This window comes from Curcuma longa, chromosome 8 (assembly GCF_044706935.1).
Source record: "Curcuma longa cultivar G26 ecotype Majalengka, Jawa Barat chromosome 8, ITB_CL_G26_1.1, whole genome shotgun sequence".
In the NCBI taxonomy this organism is placed as follows: domain Eukaryota; kingdom Viridiplantae; phylum Streptophyta; class Magnoliopsida; order Zingiberales; family Zingiberaceae; genus Curcuma; species Curcuma longa.
Genome location: NC_133868.1, coordinates 2866559 through 2882178, shown reverse-complemented (window position 1 = coordinate 2882178; position 15620 = coordinate 2866559).

Genomic DNA, 15620 nt, shown 5'->3' with positions numbered 1-15620 from the left:
CATGTCCCCCGATCTCCTCTACCGGGCGTACCTTGGTGCTCTACCGTTCTAGGCCATTATCTGCGCCTTGGCCTATAGTGAAGCAGTTTGGTATGCGTTGCATTTCAGTAGTTAAATGAAGCAGAGCTTTCATTACATAAATGTTAGTGTTCAGTAGTTAAATGAAGCATAGCTTTCATTACCTAAATGTTAGTGATGGAGGCGTCGGTCTGATCTAATGTGTAAAGCAGTGGTCCCTCTCTTATGCCATGAGCACATCCCTAGTTGAATTAATATATGATGAGTCCTTTCAGCCCATTCGATATCAATTGTCGGATGAGTACTCTAAGCCCATTCTATATCAATTGTCTACCTAATTGTATATCCTTGCAATCCCTATCCTATACTAGACTAGTAACTCGCTTTTGATGTTTCATTCCTCTGTCGACCTACATTCCTCTGTCGACCTAATTGTATATCCTTGCAATCCCCATCCTAGAATAGGAACTCTCTTTTGATGCTTGGAATAGGAAAGAAATGTTGATGGTGAGAGTTCCACATTTACCCGTACCTTTCTACTCTAAAATTATATACAACCTAACCTAAGGGAAGCGCACCTAAAGTACCTAAGGGAAGCGCACCTAAAGTAATTTCAATCCATGTACTTATTATAGCCGTAAACGAAGCCAACCTTACCCTACCCTACCCTAACCTCATGTCTAATCGACTGTAATAACTCATACATTAAGCCAACCGGACGTTGTTAACACTTGAAAGGGACTTATACCCTACCCTCACCTCATGTCTAAGCTACTGGAATAACTCATACATTAAGCCAACCGGACGTTGTTAACACTTGAAAGGGACTTACCCTAAGCTCTTGATCTTCATTCAAAACTACGAAAGATCCTCTGGTCTGCCCTAAGCTCTTGATCTTCTCTTTCTATTCACTCCGGTTACTTATATTACTGCCGTTGAATCTTTCTTTTCGCATATACTTATAAATCGGGAAAGCAATCTTCTTTTCATTCCCGTTCTGAGGAGACTGCCTGCCATGGGGGTGCCTAACCTAGGAAACCATTCCTATCGTCTGTTCCCGGAGCGGAGTGTGAGATTTTAATTTCTTTGTTTACCGGATCGCAACTCCCGAGCTTGTGATTGACTCTTTTCTTGTCATTGACTCTTTTTTTCTTGCCCCCTGCGTGCGAAGCCAACTCTTTTATATTCATAAGGCGCGTTCCTCGGACTCTCCCCTTTCTGAAGAGTCTGATTCATATTCTTCTTTGCGAGCCTGAAGGGAAAGTACACCTATAGGATCAAAGTGGACCTTACCTATAGGATCAAAGTAGACCTTACCGAAAGGATCAACGTACACCTTACCTATAGGATCAAAGTAGACCTTACCGAAGGTTGTTATATTGATAGTACAATTTACCCTAAGGTCAGCCAACCACTAACCTTACCGAAGGGAGTCCGGAACCCCTTTCTAAGGTACAAGAAATAGGAAAACTCCTTTGTACAAGAAATAGGAAGATGAACTGAACACGTTAGATGGACTGAAGACGGGCCATTCGCATATACTTATCAATCATGACTTACTATATATCCGCATATACTTATCAATCATGAACGACCATTGATACGGCCTCTTCTCTTCTCTTCTTCGTGAAAGCCTCTCGATGGGGCACTGACTATTTCTTTATTTCTATTATATCTATTCACTCCTTCCATGAACGTAGATAACAGCTAAACCGAAAAAGTGTGAACGATGGGCATTAGTAAAGTCAGTTCGGGTCTAAGCCGCAACAACAAATGAACTTATTGGATTGCCTTTCCTCTTGTTGCGCTACTTATTGGATTGCCTTTCCTCTTGTTGCGCTACACGAGTTCTGGTCGAGCAACTCTGACTTATGATATTCTTTCCGATAAATTACGAAAGGCACGTTCACGATAGGGAAGATGATATATACTCAAAGTACTCCCGACCTGCTCTCCTACCTTATGCAACAAGGGTATAAAAGATACTTATTGCGTGGTCGAGCCCTAAACAACTCTTTTTTCCGGACATATGCATATGATCTTAACGGGAATGAATCCTAGCAAAGGGGAATGAATCCTAGCATACGTACCTCGGATGACTGCTCCTTAAGCCCTCTTCTGATGCTTTCTGATGTTCCTTTTTCTTGATTATAGATTGGTAGAGGAGAGAGGGACGTGAACTCTCTTTTTGACTCCGGCCTACTGACTTCTTCTATAATGGAGCCAGCCCTTGAATACGAGTGCTCCGACCTTCCTCTGCCTCGCTGATCGCTTATCTAATTGTCAATCGTATCCTTTTATCGTGCTTAGGCTCTATCTGCCTACTCTTCTCTTGCTTGCTCAGTTCTCATATCTCTTGCCGTGCCCACACGCATCGTCGAGTATAGGCCACCCTGGCTTTGATTCCTTAGGTGCTACGTGAACTCCCCACCCAAGCAGCTTCAGATCGCCCACGAAGGTTTTCTCTTTTGAAGCCCCTGAGCTAGTTTCAATTGAAAAGAGTATCTGGACTGGAGAAGGCTGCTACATACTTTTCATTTCTCTTAGAACGAGGGGTGACACTTTCATTAAGTATAGAGGGGTTTGATTTTCGTATTGCTTCAATTCAGTTGATAGGCGAGATTATATTTCAGTAGATGTGAGTGATTTCAGTCGGTCGATGTGAGTGCATTGTATTTCTATTTCAGGGTTTGTTGATTCGGTCTGACCCTTTCATTGATTATCGTATTGTATTTTCTGTTTAGCATTAATCCCTCCTAGGGGGGGCTCTCATGCTCTCCGTCCCTCATGCCACCCTGAAACTTGGGGGTTCTAGGGTGGCTGGGGACAGGGGGCTGGAAGCCCACGGGGGGGATAATGACATGAGAATCCATGGAGATCACTATGTTCCATCCTCGCTTCGGGGTCACCCACTAGGATTTACTTATATTCATTTTAGGCCCAAAAATATAGTAATTTACGTAATTTATATTCATTTTAGGTAAATTCGGATTAGTCGTAAATAGCCCCAATATTTCTCTACCCAATATTATATACAGGGGTAGCAGAGGTACTTATATTATATTATATTATATACAGTTAGTCTACGCCTTTGGGGCTATTTACGACTAAGCCTAAATATAATTTCTCTTTCTTTAAGGGAACTTTCCCTAAAGGGGGGAACTAAATTGTTAGTGTATTTTTCCGTTGTAGCTCTGTAGCTCGTGATGGGTATCTATGGGTCGGGGACCCCCGCCCAGCCCATCACCGAGCGGCTGGGCCTCAAGTCTACGGGTGATCAAAATGATAATCTATTTTGTACGGACTCATAAGACTAGCTATTGACTAACTTAGACTTGCTCTTATTTAGTAACTTGCAATTGACTCACGTAGAGTACTAACAAAAGAGTGAGTGAGACGTGATCATATCCGTAGTAGTCTCTAACTTATTGAAAGGTTCGGAAGCTATTATGAACCTACCATTTGCTTGTCCAAGCGCAATCAAGCCTCCACAGCTATAAAAGTACAGGAATGATTCATTTCCTAAGACCTTGAAGGGTGCAAGTCCTCACTTTTCTATTTAAATACTTGTAATCATCACAAATTACTTTATATAGGCTTATGCACATATTATCTTTTCTTTTGTGCCCTATCCCTAAAGAGAAAGTGGGTGAGCTATTGAATTGAAGACCCAATACCGGTTTCAAAATCTGTATTACGAGCTATGTAATTTCTTTATTTTATATAAGTTCATCTCCCTGTATATAATATAAGTTCCTAAGATTTTGCTTTTGGTAGTCTACTTATGCCCAAAGAACCTAACGAGCCCTCCCCTTCTTCAGTCGAGCAACTTATATTATAGAAGATTAGTCGTAAATAGCCCCTTTGGCTAAGGAGATAAATAGCCCCGAGAAGATAAATAGCCCCAAAGGCGTAGACTAATCTGCCTTACTATAATATAAAGACCTCAGCTATGCCTCTTTGAGTCGAAAATAGACCCAAAGGCTATTTATATGCCTCTGCGTGGCAGAGGTACTTATCTTATATTTAGTAGGATTAGTCTACTTAGTCGTAAATAGCCCCTTTGGCTATTTATATGCCTCTGCGTAGCAGAGGTACTTATCTTATATTATATACAGTTAGTCTACGCCAAAGGGGCTATTTATCTTCTTGGGGCTATTTATCTCCTTAGCCTTTGGGGCTATTTACGACTAAGTAGAATAAACCATCTTACTAAAATAGAAAGACCTCTGCTATGCCTCTTTGTGAGTCGAAAATAGACCCTTTGGCTATTTATATGCCTCTGCGTGGCAGAGGTACTTATCTTATATTATATACAGTTAGTCTACGCCTTTGGGGCTATTTATCTCCTTAGCCTTTGGGTCTATTTTCGACTCAAAGAGGCGTAGCAGAGGTACTTATATTATATACAGGCGGATTAGTCTACTTAGTCGTAAATAGCCCCAAAGGCTATTTATATGCCTCTGCGTAGCCGAGGTACTTATCTTATATTATATACAGTTAGTCTACTAAGTCGTAAATAGCCCCTTTGGCTATTTATATGCCTCTGCGTAGCCGAGGTACTTATCTTATATTATATACAGGCTGATTAGTCTACGCCAAAGGGGCTATTTATCTTCTTGGGGCTATTTATCTCCTTTGGCGGCGAATGAAATTTAGTGAGGGAATGAAAAAAACTACGACAGATCACTAATGACTGAAGTCATTCCTCATTCTCTGCCCCTCTCCAACTCACTCGAGCTATTTCACACCCTATCCTTTAAAGTCTTGCGCGTCATCTGTAGTAGCTCCTACCCTCTGCGTAAAGCACTTTTCATCCCCTGCAACAGGTCCAACAAGGTCGCGGATCCCTATTGGTGGACTGGCCATTCCCTTGTGGGCTTGAAAGGAGTGGATTTATCAATTCAAATAGTAACATTATATTCTGACTCTTTGGGGAAGAGTTAGAGGAAAATAAAATACACTCCCATATGTAGTTACCCGAAGAAGCCAACCCGAAATTTACTATATTTTTGGGGCCCGAATACAATTTACTAGAGGGGCCCGACACTACAATTTACTATATTTTTGGGGCCCGAATACGTTGTTATGTATTATTGGCCTAAGACGCCCAGCCTATCTTAGCCGAAGACGCCGAAATGCACTACAAAACATATCCCATCTTTATTAAAATATGTACCTCAGAAAGAGAAGCTGTAGAGTATACTATACGAGTAGGTTCAAAACTCTTCTTTTATAATATAAATAGAAAATTCTTCCCCATTTATATTTATTTTAGGGGGAAGCTCAAAACAAGGGTTGATCCGTTTCAACAATCCATGGGGTAAGCTCCAATCCCGGTCTTCATCACTTTAGTATAAATTATGTGATCTTTCTTAAGTTATCTGACATACACATATAATACACGGAAGGGCATAATTCAAGATATTCGTATTCGTTGTTCTTCCTCCTAAGAGTTGGTCTCAAGGTACCCCCTTAGATCTTACGTCTTCATTATTTTATTGAATCCCACATAGGGACGATAGGTCTCGAGCTACGGGGAGTCTTTCTTCAATAGCTCCAGTTTTTCAGTCCTGGTTTTAGCTCGTGTAGGGCCCTTAAGTTCAGCTCCAGTTGGTGAGAGCCTAAAGCTCCCATAAGCCATAAGGGAAAGTGAATTGAATCCATTAGGATTCTATAATAGTCGTTTATAACTATACTGGAAAGTAAGTTTGAGGATTAACGACCATAAGTACGAGGGGCGAAGTCTAGAGTCAAGCAAGGGGAATTAATAAATTGAGTTTAATCCGCCTTTCCCTATCTTCCCCTATGAACTAATGTAATTCCTAATTATCTTACCCAAAAATTATCTCGTTTATGCAATTGCTTCTTTTCCTCAAAAGTAGGGACGAGCGCAGGGAGCCCTTACTATAATACTGGCTAATCGTAAAATCCATCTTGCTTTCCGGTACTATATATATTTGGCAGTTCAGGAATCCTGTCAAGCGAGAAAGCAAGTGCTAGTTCAAGTCGGAACTCAAAGCTTCAGTTAGCCCCTTGACCTCTGAGACTCGCGCTTGCACGAAGAGGAATAGCTGGCAATCGCTGATCAGGACGAGTATATGCATCAATGCGTCAAGCTAGAAGGAGAAGCAACTACACAAGAAGAAAAGAACTACGAGTTTTATTGAATTAGTAGGACTATAATTTGCTCTTTTCTTTATCCTAGCATTTGCTTTACTCAAAATATGAGTGCTAAAAGCTTTAGTACAGTGGAATGTTCGCTTGTGCAGTTGGCTTCGGATATAGACAACGTCTATAAAGAATTGAGGGAAAGTGAACCTCAATTTTGTATTTCCCGCTTAAGACTCGCAGGAATCAAATACCAAATTCTTTCTTACTTGTACATTCTATCTCCGCTACGAGTGAAGTTCATAGATAAGGGTTCAATATCATCTTTTATAGATGAAAATCTACCAGATTGTCCCGATATAATGATTGGTGCATCCCACAGTTCTAAAAAGCTTCGTGTGATGATGCCCAATAATAAGGAGGACGCCCTTGTTTTGACTTCATTATCTGTAATGTTACACCGCCTCTCACATGGCAGTTTGCCGAAAGACTCTTACCGATTAGAAGATAGGGTTGATTCCCTTTATGAAAATCTTCAACAAATGGTCTCGGTTGATAGACTCATCAAATTGGATTTGATGGTTTCATCAAGGACGATTCAAATCAGTGTAGTTGAAGAAAAGATAAGGTATGTTGTTGGAGATGATTCAGTTTTTCAACTAATATCGTCTTTTCTGAACCTCCCAATCATGGATGAAAAGGGAAATAATAGGAAGGGTTTGATGCACTTTAGTGGTATTCCAGAAGTTGGTGAAATCACTTATGTATTATTAGATATAATCTTAATGGAGACCTTCGATCGTTATTTTCCAAAAGGGTTTCCTGGAATAGCTTTTTATCGATTCATAAATGAAGTCTATATTTCTATTAATGATAAAGATATCTTCGACGAGAAAGATGTATCTAAGCTATTGATAGATCTCGGTCTGTTAGGAAATATGGAGTCTATAAGACCTGGTGATGAACCCCTTCTGTGTTATTATCACAAGCTTCTTTATTTGGACTCAGATAGAAAAGTTTACCTCTGTGATCCTAAGGATTATTCATCAAATCTCTCTTCAATCTTTCTATGAACTATTCACTTAACTAAGTCGCGTAGCACCTTTTTCTTTATCTTGGAATGGAAGATCTTTATCTCTCTACCCCAGGTAAAGTACCTCCATAACTGAAAGATGGATAGCTAACAAAGGTTCGGAGCGTAGCCTCATAATCCATTCCCTTTGTCTTCCGGTCGAGCCCACGTCGCTACCCGTCGTTGCCTCGGGCCTCTAACCTCTTCCCGCGAAAGAGCCAGCTACGGGCTTAAGTCAGGCAAATTAACTATGAAGTGTTCTTCCTTTCTCATTGGTGTTGGCGTAGCTCCTTAGAAGTGTTCTTCCTTTCATTGGTGTTGGCGTAGCTCCTGAAGTTGAATAGTAGCATGTGTTAAGCATATGGTCTCTATACTTTAATTTGCCCAAGACGAGTTCCGGAAAAGAAGGAAGGAGTGTCAACGACGTGCCTGCAGCTGAATGGTCTTCTTTATATACGTCCCTTTCGCGAACAAAAGATATCAAAGGATAGAGGAAGGACGTGAGCAGCTCATATGGGATTCTTTTGACTCATAGTGCCGAACCCGAACTCTCGGATAAGAAGAGCAGCAACAGAGTCGTATGGGATTGGAGTTAAGACGTTTATGCCATTCACTAACACCCGATGACAGAGGAGTTGAATCTTCTTCTTTTCATCGGGTCGGGAGGGCCCAATAATATAGTTAAATTGAAGTAGCCAACACTTAATTAGGAGCTGTTCCGTTTTCTTCTGTACCGTACGAGTCAGATAGGGCCTCTTTATTCTTTTTCCTTTGGTGAGCCCGCCCCTTCTAACGCCTTAATGGCATATTGCCTACTTAGGCTTAGGAGAGAGTGAAATATGGTAATTAGTACTCTACGGGGCACTTATAAGAATCTCGTTCTCATTCTGCACTAACAACTAATATCGTATAAGCTGGTCCCGAAGGAAGAGTGTCCTTTGAAGGAATCACCAGCGCATGTTTCTGGTGCTAATGAATCGGACAAGGACAAGGAAGTTACATATAGTAGTAAAGAAGATGCATAGAATGCAAGGCAGGCTCCTATCGAAATGTTGTCGGCATTGGAGCTCTTTGCATGTTATAACTTTGACACATATTAGTGTACAGGGAAAGTGCTCGCAATACTACAAAGTCAAGGAGAGGGACGAAAAAGTGTGCGAGAGGGACTTTTAAGTGCTCGCCATACATATAAGTTCTAAGTTGAGTAAAAAAAGACCGGGTTTCCAACGCCAACTTCAACTCACTTTCCTTAGGTAAAAGTTCGTTTAGTCAAAAAACACCGGGTTTCCTAAAATCTTCCCAATTTATCATCGACTCATGGAAGGGAATCTCTGTTTAGTCAAAAAATCCCGGGTTTACTAAAATCTTGCCAATTTATCATCGACTCATGGAAGGGAATCTCTGTTTAGTCAAAAAATCCCGGGTGAGCCAACTTTTTGACCATTTACCTGCGGTTGTTTAGTCAAAAAATCCCGGGTTTACTAAAAATTTCCAAAAATATAGTAAATTCCGGGTTTCTTAAAATCTTGCCAACTTCAAGACATGTCCCTAGGGGAAACGACGGCGAAGGCAAAAAACACGGGTTTCCTACTTTCTTTCCTACAGAGCTGCTGCTTATCTTTATCCTTTTAAAGAGAGATTGGACCCCGGCCCTTATGGGCTCGCCCGACCCGTGCCCAGACTAGGTTTTGCTTCTTGTTTTGGAGAAGGAGAGAATTTACGTCCGGTGAACATCCTATACAGACGAGGAAGAGCCTCGCAGGCCCAGTTGGAGGATGTCTCACATGGAGAAGAGGGCTTCTGGCTAGTTACATTAGCCCTTCCATTCTGTTGTACTGGAAATGCAGTCCTAGGTCCACGAGCAAGTCAGTTCCTGGTCCGAGGAGATTACATCCGTTGGGCCAAGCCTATGCACCTCCGCATGTGTGCGCTAAAGGTAGGAGACCGCCCCTCTTTCTGACCTGGACTTTATGGTCAGGTTTCCACGAGAGAGAGCACGAACCTCAAGTATGGAAGCCAGAAGAAAGAGACAAGAAAGCAACCTGGATAATGGAGGAAGTTAGCTAAGTCCCGCTAGCACCATATAAAGATCTTGCTCTCACTTACGCGTTGAGTGTGGGGTTCTATAGGCTCATTCCCAATCACACGGATTCACGTGGAGATAGCAGCTGCCATACATCCCTAAGCTCTGACCTTCTATCCCCACTTTGAGAAGAGAGGAGTGAGTGAAACGACGTGGCTTTTCAAGTCTCTTCAGTGCCCCGGGCCGGCGAAGAATGTATCCAGGGGTGGAGGAATTTATTATAGTATGGGATAGGAAACCACTACAGTCAAGTTGGCTGTGAGACCGTCTCCACTTTGCCTTTCATTCCTCTGCTGGCCTTAGCAAAGATCAGATGCAAACTTCTTTGTCTGTGTGGGCCAACCCCCGGTAAGTGTGTGTGAGCCATAGAGAAGTGGGGACCTCCGTCCTTACTTAGTATCCAAACTGAAGGTGCGGAGCATACTTGGTTTGGTAAGGTTTTGTAGTCCAATAACTCCTGGTTTGGGAAGGCGAGAGACAGGAGTTCCCGATAGAGCAGGAATGTGGGATCAGGCAGTGGAGGCCTCAGGTGTCAGAGCTTGTTGTGTTCGCGATCTGGTTATTACTTGAAAGGAAGCTAGAGGCTCTTCTTGGATCCTTGAAAGGAAGCTAGAGGCTCTTCTTGGATCAGGGAAAGTGGGTGGATCACCGACAGTATGATAGCCATGCTTTTCAAAAACTTTCAATAAGATCTTGAATTGAATCCTTTCCTACACAAGATTAGCACCTGAGACTCTAAACAAAGGAGTTGTGTATAGTTGGGACGAGCTAGACTGGATTGCGTTCCTTTCGCTTCCCTTCTTTTTATTGCTACTTCTACTATTGATAGCTCACTCATATGAAATGTTTGAATTCATAATTTGTTCAACGTGTGTGTACTAGCATTTTGATTCTTTCTGACGACCCTCGGAGTTTCTTAGTGGGCCGGCTCTTGAATATCTCATAATCTACTATTGAGAAATGGAACGCCCCCTTGAGTATGCCTACGTGTTCCACGGAGTCCCCGCAGGAAGTGGAGATCGAGTGACAAGACCAGTGCTTGGCATGAGGAAAGCCGACGAGCGAATGAAGGTCGAATGCAATGAAGAGAAGTCAAGGAGCAACTATTGTGAAGAGAACTATTAACACGGGAGCGAGCCACATTAAGACTGAAAAGCCGACGCCGATTCACTCTGGAATGATTCTTGATCTGCCCGCGAGTGATTCACTGCCAAGTCCAGAGCTCCAGCTCCAACTAGCGCTCCAAACGAGCCAACCGGACGCAGCATTGGGGCGAATCACTGTGCTCCAAAGCGCGGGTGGAGACGCGAAGACTGAAAGGAGCGACAGGAGGTTCAGGAAAGGTAGAGAGTGATGCGTGACGCTTTGATCTGGCCATTCCCCAATCCAAGCTGAGGAACTCCGCCTTACCTGAATACAAATCTGTGCTCCCGCTCCCTTGAAGGCTCAGATTCAAGTTCTGTCGAACTTGAATCCCTCTTGTCAGAACTCAATGAACTCGGCTCAACCCTCTTCTAGAAGCGGATGAAGATCAATTCTCACCTTATCCCACAGCTCAAATATATAGTAAGGGCCCTAGCTCCTCCTTCCCGCTCCGCACCTTGGTAGAGATAGGCGATTCAACCTTTCAAGGCATTCCTTTGAGTTGAGAAGGATTCGAACCTACGTGACTCTCTATTTCGATATCGCTATTGAACCATTCCTATTTCACGATTCCTTGAGAATGCTGGAGAAAGAGCATAATACGTCCTTATTAGATAAGAATCTCACTCGTCGTTGAACTGCTACGCTACGCACCGCTCCGTGGGCTTCTTTCATCGGTCATTAGCTTAGCACATGGAGGACAGCCCAGTCGGGACTCTTTGGACAGCTACTCAGGTCAGGGCGCGTGGTTGTTTGAGCTCTTCTGTGACGCCTTCTTCTTTTGACAACTTTCTAATAGCGGGCAGCCTCAAGTAAGGGCAATCTTAGACATGCAATCTGCAACTTTCTTTCTTTATTGCTCTCCGGGAAAGAGTGAGGATCTCTCTCTTGTATTTGATAAAAGGATTAAGAGTGGAAAAGGTCTAGCTCAAAGCGCCTAAAAATCTAGTAATGTAGCATAAGCGAATGTGTAGCTGTCGTGGCCTCGTCTCTTTTCTTTCAACATCTCTTATCTTAGGTCGTGAATGAATGTGTGCTTGAATGGGCTCTTTCTTTCCAAAGAACTATATAAGCTTGCAAGCTTATAGTTATAGTACAAGAACTGTCCGTGGAGTACCCTTCCCTTGCTCGAGCTTTAGCCTGAGGTCTTGCACCGAAACTCAAGAACTGGCAGCTGAGAGGGATGAGAAATGCATCTCTTTCCCTTTCGCTTCATTAGGTCCCTTGGTAGAGTCCCCTTTCCCACTCCTATATGGAAGCCCTTTCCTACTCCTCCATAGAGAATTTATTATAGTTTCTTTAGGGCCGAATTTACTGTAAGCCCTCAAAGAAAGATAAATTCTATATAAGTTTTAGTCGTAAATAGCCCCTTTGGCTATTTATCTCCCCAATATATATACAGGGGTAGCAGAGTTATATTATATACAGGCGGATTATAACTTATATTATGAATGCAGGTAGGGTGGATTAGTCTACTTACGGCTTAGTCGTAAATAGCCCCTTTGGCTAAGGAGATAAATAGCCCCGAGAAGATAAATAGCCCCAAAGGCGTAGACTAATCTGCCTTACTATAATATAAAGACCTCAGCTATGCTGAGTAGAAGAAATAGCCTTTGGGGCTATTTACGACTAAGTAGAATAAACCATCTTACTAAAATAGAAATACCTCTGCTATGCAGAGAAGAGAAATAGCCTTTGGGTCTATTTTCGACTCAAAGAGGCGTAGCAGAGGTACTTATCTTATATTATATACAGTTAGTCTACGCCAAAGGGGCTATTTATCTTCTCGGGGCTATTTATCTCCTCTGCTACGCATAGGAGTGAAATTGCGTAATTTACTATATTTTAGGAACTACTACTTTTGCGGGCACGCAATTATACTGGTAATAATCTGCTGCGAGTGATAATGACAAATATTAGTAAGGATAGGCTCGACCAAGGGGAGAGGGGCGATTTATGTGATAATGACGCGTCAGATAGCTCGACGGGAATTGAATTAAAGTCAACTTCATCTATAGTAGTGTCTGCCATGTTCGGAAAGGTAGGTTTTTTAGTGTTTAGATTCGTTATCTAGCCGAGCCAAAGCTCTATTTTACTTTCTTCGCTTTGTTTCGGTTTCCTCTTCTCATGCCAGTAGAAAAGAAGCCTTTAAAGAGGGTCTTAAATAAAAGAACCAACCGGGTAGAGCATAAGTTCGAAAGCTCGGACAGTTATCACTGGGTCTATTAGTGAATAGGTAAAAGTCAGAGTGGCTCGGTGCCTTAAGGAAGGTATGATCCGATCCTCTCGCCAAATATATAGTAAGGGCCCACAGTTCCTCTTTTTATTCCGAGTTCTTGCGCTACAATGAACGAAATAAAAGGGTCAAATCCGTATTCAAGTGGCAGTTCGGAATAGGCCCTGCCTAAAGCTTTAAGAAGCCGCTCCACTCCACATCAAGTGGGAAAGCCCACCTCAAGCAAGTGCGGTAGTCCAATAAACCAGCCAAGCCTGCTAGCCTACTATCCCTTAATAGGTAGTTTCTTTCCGCACCCTATTGTCTCTTACTTAGTTCTGAAAGCCCTATAGTCACCGTTCCCTATAAGGGAAGAACCAGTAAGGCCCTCTCGTCCGGTTTTAAGCACTTTCTACCGATTATCAACAGGAAAGCCGGGAGAGTGTTCAATAGTTCTTCCCCACTAAAGCCAATGGCCAAAGCCATTACCTGTGAAAGTAGCTCGAAAGCTAGTGCCTCTTGTCTCTTTATCAAGCCTAGTTGGTTGTAAGCCAGGAAGAATGTGGGATCGGGAAGTAAGGTGCGAGAGCTTAACCACTGATAAAATAAACTTTTGGAAAGATTACATCGTCTTTTCTCTTATTCTTTATAAAAAGTAATAAAGCAGACCTGTAATCTTTATTGTTTACATGGAATAAGTCCGGGACTATGGAACTACCAAGGCTATCCAGTGTCTTGCAATAAGTAGCGAACCAGTCTTTTCTCTTTATAGCCTATCCCCTCCCCTTCCCTATCGATAGAGTGAATTAGGCCACGTCGCTGTCGCAGCAACAGGTCGTGCCTGCAAAAGTAGTAGTTCCTAAAATATATACAATTGTATAAATTGCTACATTTACTAGATTTTTGGGGAGTGAAATTGCCCCTAATATATAGTAAATTGAGGAGTTAAATTGCATAGCAGAGGAACTTATATTATAGTAAGGGCCGCCATACTATAATATAAGTTCAAATATATAGTAAGGGCCGCCATACTATAAAGAAATTCCCAAAAGGAGATAAATAGCCCCTTTGGCGTAGACTAATCCGCCTGTATATAATATAAGTTCCTCTGCTACCCTGTATATATATTGGGCAGATAAATAGCCTTTGGGGCTATTTACGAAAGGAGATAAATAGCCCCAAAGGCGTAAACTAATCCGTCTTACTATAATATAAAGACCTCAGCTATGCTGAGTAGAAGAAATAGCCAAAGGGGCTATTTACGACTAAGGAGATAAATAGCCCCAAAGGCGTAGACTAACTGTATATAATATAAGATAAGTACCTCTGCTATGCAGAGGCATATAAATAGCCTTTGGGGCTATTTACGACTAAGCCCAAAAATAAATATAGTATATCAGAATTTACTATTCAATTTACACTATATATGGGCAATTTCTCTATTCAACCCTGTATATATATTGGGAAAGATCTAATTAACTGTATGGCCCTTGATTCTCACTTTGTTTTAGCCGAACGAGAATGCTTCATAAGCCAAAGCCTCAACAGCCCTCACCTAACCTAGCGAGAAGCGTACCCCGCAAAAGATGCTGTGCAGGGACTCAACATGGTTAATAAAGAATTATTAGGTGCCAAACAAAGGAAAGAGTTTCCTAGGTCTCCAGCTACCGGACCGGCCCAAAATGCTTAAATGAAATACGTGGAGTAGAGATCCTTCTCGGAGGGCACTACCCATCATCAGCAGATCCATCAAGAGACTCCCAACTGCTACTTCTGGAAAGAGATAGTTGGCATAGGATCCGGGATTCATTTCATTCAAGAACTCTGTCGACTAAAAGAAAGAAAAGAAGAAGCCATGTAGCCGGGATGCTCGATTCAGAGCTCTTCAATGCACACCCGCTTCCCTTATCTTTAAAGGAATCGCATATTAGTATGGATAAGAGAACTCCAGAGGAAGCAGAAGCGTCACTCGGCTATCAACGTTCTGACTCCACTCCTTCTTTTAACTTGTTTACTTTTAGTGTACGCTTCAGAGCTGCATGCGCCGGGCACAGACACTCTCTTTTTAGAGAGAGGAGGATAGACGAGAGAAGGAGAGTGACTCCCACGGGGCGGTGCCGACTTAGGTTCTTCCAGGATGGGATCGGACAATCATAGTTCCGGGCAATGCTATGCCAATCCATGAGGCTGAAGTGCCCCCGGTCGGAGTCCTACTCATGGTGATCTGGTAGGCAGTAGGTATTATATGGAGAAAAGGTTGGGACTCAACTAAAAGAGCTTTTCTCGGTGGAGACCCTCTAATGGAAAAAGATAATTTAATGGTTCATCCCTTCTATGTTTTATGGACTTCAAACTGTCACTATAGGGAGTCGGTCCACAGTCAATATGCAACTCTGACTGACCACTATTCTCATTTCCTTTCTTTCAGTCAAGAGTCATGTATAAAGAAGGAAAAGACTCCATGCGCCCACAGCATTATCTTATCTCAATCTGCCACTTCGGGGGGCTAGTTGATTGCGACCGCTACCCTACTGAGTTGGATCTCTTGCCCCTCGCCTCTCTTTTCATCCTCTCCTTTAATCGTACCAAGAAGTTTACCTTACTATAATATAAGTTCCTCCGGACCCACTCCCTTTCTCTCCTAGTCCCAGGCGAGTTAAGAATTGCATGCCAATCCTTTCTCTATAAGAAGTTCCGGGCGAGGCCGCCAGGCTAGGTGAGGGATAGCATCTATGATCTATGCTCTACCAAGATTATTGGACTCTACATAAGTGCTCTTTCCAGGCAAATTTTGATCATAGTACGACTTTCATTCATCAAGTGAGGTGCACGGGTCTCTTATCTGCTGCGTAAGGGAAAGAGAGGCCTCTTCTTTCTAATCTAACTCCGACTACGGTCAGTATTGCAAGGTGCGTGCCGAAGGAGATTTAGGTATGCGCATACGATAGCAACTTTGATCTTTTACTTAGATATTGATT